The sequence below is a fragment of the Pongo pygmaeus genome, chromosome 18 (genome assembly GCF_028885625.2).
Source record: "Pongo pygmaeus isolate AG05252 chromosome 18, NHGRI_mPonPyg2-v2.0_pri, whole genome shotgun sequence".
NCBI lineage: Eukaryota > Metazoa > Chordata > Mammalia > Primates > Hominidae > Pongo > Pongo pygmaeus.
In genome coordinates, this window is record NC_072391.2 from 33506068 (window position 1) to 33517711 (window position 11644).

Here is an 11644-nt window from a genome sequence, read left to right on the forward strand (position 1 = left end):
CATCTCTGTTTGCTGATGACATGATCCTATATCTAGAAAACCCCATCATCTCAGCCCAAAAGCTTCTTAAGCTGATAAGCAACTTCAGCAAAGTCTCAGGGTACAAAATCAATGTGCAAAAATTACAAGCATTCCTATACACCAACAATAGACAAGTAGAGAGCCAAATCATGAATTAACTCCCGTTCACAATTGCTACAAAGAGAATAAAATACTTAGGAATACAGCTAACAAGGGAAGTGAATGACCTCTTCAAGGAGAACTACAAATCACTGCTCAAAGAAATCAGAGAGGACACAAGGAAATGGAAAAACATTCCATGCTCATGGATAGAAAGAATCAGTATAGTGAAAAAGGCCATTCTGCCCGAAGTAATTTATAGATTCAATGCTATTCCCATTAAACTACCATTGACATTCTTCACAGAATTAGAAAAAAAAACTGCTTTAAAATTCACATGGAACCTTGGCCAGGCGGGGTGGCTCATGCCTGTAATCCCAGCACTTTGGGAGGCTGAGGTGAGCGGATCACGAGGTCAGGAGTTCAAGACCAGTCTGGCCAGCATAGTGAAACCTTGTCTCTACTAAAGATACACAAAAAATTAGCCAGGTGTGGTGGTGTGTGCCTATAATCCCAGCTACTCAGGAGGCTGAGGCAGGAGAATCACATGAACCCAGGAGGCATAGGTTGCAGTGAGCCAAGATCATGCCACTGCACTCCAGCCTGGATGACAGAATGAGACTCCATCTCAATAAAATAAAATAAAATTCACATGGAAACCAAAAAAGACCCTGTATAACCAAGATAATCCTAAGCAAAAAGAACAAAGCTGGAGTCATGTTACCAGATTTAAAACTATACAAGTTTACAGAAACCAAAACAGCATGATACTGATACAAAAACAGACGTATAGACCAGTGGAACAGAATAGAGACGTTAGAAATTGACCCCACATCTACGACCATCTGTTCTTTGACAAACCTGACAAAAACAAGCAATGGGAATAGGATTCCCTATTTAATAAATAGTGCTGGGAAAACTGGCCAGCCACATGCAGAAAATTGAAACTGGACCTCTTCCTTACACCTATACAAAAATTAACTCAAGATGGATTAAAGACTTAAATATAAACCCAAAAGTATAAAAACCCTAGAAGAAAATGTAGGCAATACCATTCAGGACATAGGCATGACAAAGATTTTTTGATGAAAATATCAAAAGAAATTGCAACAAAAGCAAAACTTGACAAATGGGGTCTCATTACACTAAAGAGTTTATGCACAGAAAAAGAAACTATCATCAGATTGAACAGACAACCTACAGAATGGGAGAAAATTTTTGCAATCTATCCATCTGACAAGGTCTAGTAGCCAGGATCTACAAGGAAGTTAAACAAATTTAGAAGAAAAGAGCAATCCCATTAAGAAGTAGGCAAAAGACATGAACAGATACTTCTCAAAAGATGACTTTTCAGCCAACAAACATTTTAGAAAGCTCAACATCACTGATCATTAGAGAAATGCAAATCAAAACCACAATGAGATACTATATCATGCCAGTCAGAATGGTGATTATTAAAAAGTCAAGGAACAACAGATGCTGGCAAGGCTGTCAAAAATAGGAATGCTTTTACACTGTTGGTGGGAATGTAAATTGGTTCAACCATTATGGAAGACAGTGTGGCAATTCCTCAAAGACCTAGAACCAGAAATACCATTTCACCCAGCAATCCCATTAGTGGGTATATACCCAAAGGAATATAAATCATTCTATTATAAAGATACATCCATGTATATGTTCACTGCAGCACTATTCCCAATAGCAAAAATGTGGAATCAACCCAAATGCCCATCAATGATAGACTGGATAAAGAAAATGTGGTACATATACACCATGTAATACTATAAAAAGGAATGAGATTATATCGTTGGCAGGGACGTGGATGGAGCTGGAAGCCATTATGCATGTCTAGCAAACTAAAACAGGAACAGAAAACCAAACACCACTTGTTCTCACTTATAAGCGGGAGCTGAACAGTGAGAACACATGCACACAGGGAGGGGAACAACACACACTGGGGCCTGTCGAGGGGAATGGGAGGAGGGAGAACATTAGGATAAATAGCTAATGCATGTGGGGCTTAATATCTAGGTGATGGGTTGCGAGGTGCAGCAAACCACTATGGCACACATTTACCTGTGCAAAAAACCTGCACATCCTGCCCGTGTATCCTGGAACTTTAATTAAAAAAAATGATCCATGAATATTTCTTTCTTTTTGATCTGTTGTAAATAGAATTTTTTCAGTGACTGATAATTACATTCAAAGTGAGAGAACCCTGTATGGAAACATAAAGTTTCACTTTTGCAAATAAAATCCACTATTGTCCACTTACCATTGTTTCCAACTTAGACATTTTCTTATTAGACCCTGTTTTTTAAATAAGAGTTTTGCTCTAAAAAGAAGAATATATGCATCCCCATGAGAAGAGTACTATATTAGTGTTTTACATATAACTTTTACAATAATTCTGTGGTATAAGTGCTTTACTATTTCCATTTTACAGGTAAGAAGATCTTACACAAGGAAGCTTAATGAATTTTCTAAAGTAACTCCTTTGTAAGAGGCAGAATCAAAATTGGACAATGAGTTTAATCACTGTGTGTCTCACCCTTGGACATAGTATGTGTTTTTAATGCTTCACACATTTTATGTTGTATATATTGTCACTTTCTTTAAACCTGGATGTAGTTTTTTCTTAATTTTTGATTGTGGCAATTTCTCATTTAAATCTAAGTGCTTATGTTATGAGCAAATATCACCTATAATGATTCAGAAATCCAGGTAGAATATAGATGCACTGATTTAGTATAATCCTAAAAGAATAATCATACAGGACCAAATGATATTTATTGAATGCATTAATGATTTCATGTTGAAATTAAAAAAGAAGATTCTTTCTCATCTTAACCAAGAAGGATACAGAAATAACTGTTGCTAAGCAAGGGGTCAAGGGACATGAGTAGGAGATAAAACAGTGCAAAGGAGAAACAGATTGTCATGAGTTACAGATAGAGAAACAGATTGTCATGAATTACAGATAAATTTAGTATTTGTTTCTGAATACAAAAATATTAAATGAAATTATTTCAGGCTGGGCACCGTGGCTCTCATCTGTAATCCCAGCACTTTGGGAAGCCAAGGTGGGCAAATCATTTGAGGTCAGGAGTTCGAGACCAGCCTGGCCAACATGATGAAGCTCCGTCTCTACTAAAAATACAAAAATTAGCTGGGCGTGGTGGTACATGCACCTGTGGTCCCAGCTACTTGGGAGGCTGAGGCAGGAGAATTGCTTGAACCCTGGAGGTAGAGGCTGCAGTGAGCCGAGATCCCACCACTGTACTCCAGCATGGGTGACAGAGAAAGACTCCATCTCAAAAAAATAAAATTATTTCAATGTCAGAATTGTTAGATATATTAAAATATGTCTATTATGTAAAAGGAAAACTCGAGGTAGAGAAAATTATTCACTGAATTAAGTGTTACTAAGATGAGTATTGAGCCTAAGAATGGCTTTAGAACATTTTTGAAGACAGAATAAATATTACCAAATAATTTACTTCAGAAAACTACTGAAGTATATGATTTTTGTTCTAATATGAAAACCTAGGTCAAGATACCTTTCCTTGACGACTCCTCCCCTGACTTCATGAAAGAATATAGTCTTTTCATCATTCTCAGAGACCAGATGTTTCCTGTCACCACACATCACAGTCTCCATTAGGTACTTTACATATCCAGAGTAGGTTAAAGCCCTATGTTTAATACTTTTGAGAAGAATAAGATAATTTAATCAGCTACATCTTATACATTATCAAAGGCATGAAGGAATTGTAGAAATGCTTCCACTCATCCTAGAAATCTTTCTGATTCTTGTGGAATTGATAGAACAACTAGCGGATTAATTTGCAAATTATTCTAGGAAACTTTTTTAAAAAATGCATTATTCCCATTTAACAGGTAAGGAGATCTTAGACAAGAAGGATCAACAAAAACAGATTTTGGGGGCCAGGCGCGGTGGCTCAGGCCTGTAATCCTCACACTTTGGGAGGCCGAGGCTGGCGGATCACCTGAGATCAGGGCTTCAGGACCATCTTGACCAACATGGCGAAACCCCATCTCTACTAGAAATACAAAAAATTAGCTGGGCATGGTGGCAGGCGCCTGTAATCCCAGCTATTCAGGAGTCTGAGGCAGGAGAATTTCTTGAACTTGGGAGGTGGAGGTTGCAGTTGCGGTGAGCTGAGATTGCACCATTGCATTCCAGCCTGGGTGACAGTGCAAGACTCCATCTCAAATTGAAAAAAAAAAAAAAAAAAAAAAAATTAAAAACAGATTTTTGGCTTCTTGCATCAAAACCCAACAATGACAAGCATGAGGATTTTGTTAAGTTAAATGAGCTGCAGCTAGGGACTGGCTCATGTTCTTAGAACTTTGCTCCCTCTCCACAACTTAGCCCATGACCCAGTAATTATTTCCTTTCCCCACATGGCCTTGACACTGGTCAGTTTCTGGCCCAGTGGAGTCCTCTTTCTACACCAGAGCATTTACCCCACCTCCTGACAACTTCCTAACCTTGCAGGTGCTCTCTCATAGATCAAAATGTAACACAGCCACTAGACGCCTCCCTGCTGCCGGGCTGCGGAACCCAGTGACTGTCAGGATGGCCAGGGAGTGTGTGGAGGGAGGCAGCCAGGTCTGAGATACAGGCTCAGGACCCTGTGACCTCCCCTCCCCACCAAACTGCAGTTATACTTTACCTGTGGCAGCAATGACAGTACACACTTGGGGAATTGAAAATATTTCTGAAAACCTTTGTCCCAGTTATAGTTACCAAAAACAATGACAACTTCCCTGCAGCACCTCCAGAGAGATGGCAGTCCCTGGAGAGGCTCTGCTTTTCCATGATCCTTTGAGGCAGACAGGGGCTCTCCTGGAGGAAGCAGAAAATGTGGAGTCTGAGACAGAAGGGGATGACAATGAAGCGCGGTGGGTGCTGGATTCTGTGCCTCCCGGGATGTGTTTTTGCTGAAACTCTCATTTTCTGTTACTCCCCAAATTCTTTAAATGAACAATTATTGAATTATAAATAGAGAAATGGGATCACACAAGTAACTTGAGAAGTATTTGTCAACAGATTACAGTGCCAGGTAAGAACGTGAGGTTCAATATTGACCAAGAAAATAGAGACATCTGTGTAATTCAATGCAAGTTGATACGCACATGTAGATTGCATATGTACGTGTGTGTGTGTGTGTGTGTGTGTGTGTGTGTGTTTGGAATATATGTTTTATCAAAATGTAACTCAATAGAGATAGACTCTAAACTGAGCAATATTCATAGAAGAAACAAAGACATTTAATAAGGAATTTCCTCACACACATACAAACATTAAGTTTATGTAGTTGAAAGGGAAATTCTACCAATAAAGTAATCCATAAACCAATGCTACTTAAACTTCTCAAGAGTTATAGCGTGGTCAATCTTTCCTGAAATAGTTTTTAGGAAGGGTTTATAAAGGTGATACTCGAACCTTGCCTAGATTTAGCCATATGGAATACTATAGACAAATAGAACATGCAAATTTAAGAGTGAAAATATTAAATATTAGAAACCATTGCATCAGTATATTGATGCATAATCAATCGCCCTTTATCTTATAAAGGGAAGTATGATTCAATATTAAGAAATTCATTGATGAAATTAATCACATTAATTGAATGAGAATGTCATGTGACTATGTTCATCAATGCAAAAAAAAATTGGAAGAATTCTACAGAAAATTGTGTTTAGTAAGAAATTGGTGGAAAGATTTCTGAAAAACATGAAAATAGATTTATACAAATGAAAAATAATGCCACCAAATGTTTGGGTAGGAGAATTCAACAGTATTGGGAAGTCAATAATCTTTAAAGAAATGTATATGTTGAGTTTGACCCCAATATAATACTATGTGCTTGTGTTCTGAAGATCTTAAAAATGTATTGCTATGAAAAATATACAAAAAAAATCCATGAACAATTTGAAATGAAAAAAGAAAAAGGCCAGGGGTGGTGGCTCATGCCTATAATCCCAGCATTTTGGGAGGCTGAGGTGGGCAGATCACATGAGGTCAGGAGTTCAAGACCAGCCTGTCCAACATGGTGAAACCCCATCTGTGGGGAAAAGCAAGAGAGATCAGATTGTTAAAGTAGATATAAGAGACTCCATTTTGTTCTGTACTAAGAAAAATTCTTCTGCCTCGAGATGCTGTTAATCTGTGACCTTACCCCCAACCCCGTGCTCTCTGAAACATGTGCTGTGTCAAACTCAGGGTTAAATGGATTAAGGGTTGTGCAAGATGTGCTTTGTTAAACAAATGTTCGAAGGCAGCATGCTCCTTAAGAGTCATCACCACTCCCTAATCTCAAGTACCCAGGGACACAAAAACTGCAGAAGTCCGCAGGGACCTCTGCCTAGGAAAGCCAGGTATTGTCCAAGGTTTCTCCCCATGTGATAGTCTGAAATATGGCCTCGTGGGAAGGGAAAGACCTGACCGTCCCCCAGCCCGACACCCATAAAGGGTCTGTGCTGAGGAGGATTAGTATAAGTGGAAGGCATGCCTCTTGCAGTTGAGACAAGAGGAAGGCATCTGTCTCCTGCCCGTCCCTGGGCAATGGAATGTCTTGGTATAAAACCCGATTGTACGTTCCATCTACTGAGATAAGGAAAAACAGCCTTAGGGCTGGAGATGAGACATGTGGGCAGCAATACTGCTTAGCAAAGCATTGAGATGTTTATGTGTATGCATATCTAAAGCACAGCACTTGATTCTTTACCTTGTCTATGATGCAAAGACCTCTGTTCACGTGTTTGTCTGCTGACCCTCTCCCCACTATTGTCTTGTGACCATGGCACATCCCCCTGTCTGAGAAACACCGACAAATAATCAATAAATACTAAGGGAACTCAGAAGCCAGTGGGATCCTGCATATGCTGAACGCTGGTCCCCTGGGTCACCTTATTTCTTTCTCTATACTTTGTCTCTGTGTCTTTTTCTTTTCCAAGTCTCTCGTTCCACCTAACGAGAAACACCCACAGGTTTGGAGGGGCGACCCACCCTTTCACCCATCTCTACTAAAAATAAAAAATTAGCCAGGTGTAGTGGCACATGCCTGTAGTCCCAGCTAATCAGGAGGCTGAGGCAGGAGAATCCCTTGAACCTGGGAACCCGGGAGGCAGAGTTTGCAGTGGCAGAGATCGTGCCACTGCACTCCAGCCTGGGCAATAGAGCAAAACTCTGTCTCAAAAAAAAGGAACAAGAAAAATAAAGAGTGACTTCTCCCTGCCATATATTATTTAAATGTGGGAATTAAAATAGTGTACTCTTGATTCATGAATAGAAATAGAAATCAGCAGAATAGAAATTTTAAAACAGAATGAAATATATGAACATGTTCTTTACAATAAGACAGCAGTGACTACAGTAGAAATGTGGACTTGGGGTGTCTCACTGGAGACCACTGCCCATAAATATGTAGCTGAGCCTTTGTCTCCACATGTGTTTTGTTGCACAGACAGAGATGGTGTTTCCACAAGTGCAGGGAGCATATTCAACCTTTGAATAGAGTAACTTTGGCTATTGTCTGATGAATAACATTTTTACTGGCTCAGTACACATTGTAACCTGTTCTAAGGGCCCACAGTATGTTTGCTGGTGAGCTGAGATGTGACTGCCTTCAGTAACACATTATCACCAGCATCTGACCCACTTTCTCTGGGTCTCTTAAAAACAGTCACATACTGTTTTAGTAATTCCTAAGTTGGTGACATGTGTGGTGTGAGACTACCTGAGGACCCCTCCTATCCAGGCCCACAGGGGATAACAGTCTGTGAACAGTCCAGGGAAAGACTCACTGCTTGAAGATGCTGGAACAGGCTACCCCAACGTGTGTTACTCTTCACCTATACTCCAAATTGGCACAAGCAGAAGTTGCCACAGGCCATTAGAAGGGGAAAAAACAAATTTGGAAAGAATAAACATCTATGCTTATGAGACACAAAGATCATCTTCAGAAGATATGCTAAAATGAAATGAATAGATGGTCTACGCCTTGAGTGAAACTTTATTTGCGAGAAATTTTCTCCAAATAATGAAGACATTTATGGCAGACACCAAAAGGCAGAACCAGAAGAAAGGCTAAGGATGACCAGAAGTACTGGCATCCTTGGAAGGAATGTGCTGCCAGTTGTCAGCTAGGTAGCTAATATATGTAATTAAAACTGCTAGATATAAGAAAAACAATTCTGTATACAGAGTGTATAAAAAGCAAAGTATAGTATTCCATGGTGTATGTGTGCCACATTTTGTTAATCCAGTCTATCATTGTTGGACATTTGGCTTGTATGCAGCCATAAAAAATGATGAGTTCATGTCCTTTGCAGGGACATGGATGAAGCTGGAAACCGTCATTCTCAGCAAACTATCGCAAGGACAAAAAACCAAACACCGCATGTTCTCACTCATAGGTGGGAATTGAACAATGAGAACACATGGACACAGGAAGGGGAACATCACACACCGGGGCCTGTTGTGGGGTGGGGGGAGGGGGGAGGGATAGCATTAGGAGATATACCTAATGTTAAATGGCGAGTTGATGGGTGCAGCACACCAACATGGCACATGTATACATATGTAACAAACCTGCATGTTGTGCACATGTACCCTAAAACTTAAAGTGTACATATATAAAAAAAAAACAAAGTATGTTTTGGGTGAATATAAAGGCATGAAAATGTGTGTTTTTAGAGAAAAAGCAATTTTATCTAGTTTAAATGTTACTTAAAGATAGTTTCAAATTGAAGAAATAAAAAAAGATAAAACAGTGAATATAAAAAGTTGTAAAGAAAAAGAATAGCCGGGCACAGTAGTTCATGCCTGTAATCCCAGCACTTTGGGAGGGCAAGGCCAGTGGATCACCTTAGGTCAAGAGTTGGAGACTAGCCTGACCAACATGGTGAAAACCTGTATGTACTAAATGTACAAAATTAGCTGGGGGTGGTGGAGCATGCCTGTAATCCCAGCTGGAGGCTGAGGCAGGAGAATCACTTGAATGCAGGAAGTGGAGCTTGCAGTGAGCCGAGATCATGCCATTGCACTCCAGCCTGGGCAACAAGAGCAAAACTCCATCTCAAAAAAGAAAAAGAGAACAGAAAAAAATGTAAGATATTGTAAAAGGTTATGAAAAACCGTGGTCAAAAGCTGACTGAGATTGGATGAATTTGTTTATACAGCTTTATTAAAGTTAGCTTTGTATTGGTAATACACTAATATAAAAGTAAAAGTTTTTTTCTTTTGAACAAGACTTTCATGTAGTATTAGTAAGAGTCAATAAAATATTTTTGCATACTCTTCTAATAATCTACCAAAAAAAAAAAGGAAGGAAGAGAAGAGACAGATTCTGTCTCATGCTGTCTTTATTAGGTCTTTCAGCTGTTCAGAAAACTGAGTCTCCTCTATATTAAAAGCAGGTTTCTGCTTTTCAAAACCTTTTAATTATCACTTTGTCTAAATGAATGACTATTATTTTACAGTGACCTGTGATTCTATTTTGACCTAGTGTTTTAAACCTTTAATATATTTCACATCCTTCCCAAAAATCACATTTTAAATTTAAAATTAAGTCTTTTGGACCCCAAATTAACTCTGGGATGTTACAGAAGTTCCTTGAAGCATCCAAAAGAGAGATAATAACAGGCTTATTTGTTATTTTAAATTATGTGGGAAACACTAATAAGATACAATGTTTAACCTTATTCTAGTTATATTTTATGGATATGTTATTAATATATGTCCCAAATTTGTATGAGATTTCTAAACTTCTGATTCCTAACATATGTCTTGGTAGCTTGTAAGTCATAATTGTGGTTACTATGTAAAATAATTGTAGGCCACAGAAATAATCAAATTTTCTTATCTATTGTGTCTTTATGACTATTTTAAGTCATTTCAACAGCTAATTGCTTAAGTCATACGAACTTTTTGAAAAGTCTTCACAAGCCAGTAAAATCCTAGAATATTGTGTCTTCAAGGAGGTTCATGGGAGGATAGAAAGGACCCTGATAAGCCCTCCTGAATACAAGTTTTTGATAATTTTAGAGTCATTTCATTTGGACCAGACGAGAAGTCCCCGAACTCTAATGAAGAGATTTGACTATTTTATAAAACTGCTAACCCAAGCAGGATGAGAATTAATTGAATATCAAGGAAATACTCTGCCAGATTTTCATATTAAATCAGCCAGTGTTGAAATCATTTACTTACGCAATTTGAATGAACTTCATGATCCAAGTCAAATGGTAACCTACTTAATAAATGGTGCAATATACTTGATTTGGGGAAACAAAAGTGGCATTTAAGAGAATATGAATTCAGTGTTAAGTGTGGACTCATGGAGAGCGTGGACAGCTGCCCAGTCTTTCCTGAGTCCTTAAAGCTTCCCTTATTATAGCTCTACACTCCAGGACTCTTCCATGGAAGAAATAAAATAATCCAAAACAAATATATATGTCCAATGTTTGGTGCGTTAAACCCATAATCCTGAGAAGACAATCAAAACTGTAGATACATTTCTGCTACCTTTGGGCCATTTGAACACTTATAGAGGAATGTCATTCAATTGTCATTTTCAATGCATGTTTTCTGGCTGTATAAAGGGTTTTCCATGCGAGAAGGCTGATGCTACAACAGTAGCGAAACGGTCCTTAGGAAATGTGTTTCTCTCATGGGACATTTCTGGAGAAATCTCCAGTGATAGAAGTACTCATTTCACTGGACAAGTTGTAGAACAGATAAGCTATTACAGACCCAATAGCATAGTCAGAGCTAACTGAATTAATTGGATTGCCTTGATCAAAGATATTGCAGATTAATGACAATCACATCCACTTCCAATGGAAAACATAAGTTGACCCCTTATGAAATACTCACTGGAAGGTCTGTGCCCCTAATAATAGAACCTCATGTATCTTTCATTCCTAAACTCTGATATGACTAAATGCTGCAAAACTTTAATGTATTATGCCAGACTGTTTTCACCAGGCAAAGGAAGCTTTTATGAGCCACTAGCTGAGGACAATCAAACCCTTCACAATCTAAAACCTAGACATTAGGTCTTCTGAAAACAACATCAGAGAAAGGCTGTCTTTGCCACCATTCTGTAGCAAAACTTGGGACCTTGAATCTTGGGTCCATAATCTCACAACTCAGAAGAACACTTCCAGACTCTTGGAGCTGCACACCCAATACAGAACTAAGGTAAAGCCAACCAGGGAAGTTTCTCTCCAGAAGCAGATGATATTGTAGATATGGACAGCTTTCTCAAGATCACAGATCAAGACTTCTCTGCTATCATAAGACTCTTGCTTCTCCTAATTTTTTTCCTTGCTTGTGCCTCTATGAACATTAGAAATAGAAAAGGGGCTTTGTGTAAACCCATATGGCATACTGTTATTTATGGGGTATTTTGTTTTTTGTTTTGTTTTTGAGATAGAATCTCACTCTGTTTTCCACGCTGGAGTGCAATGGCGCAATCTCAGATCACTG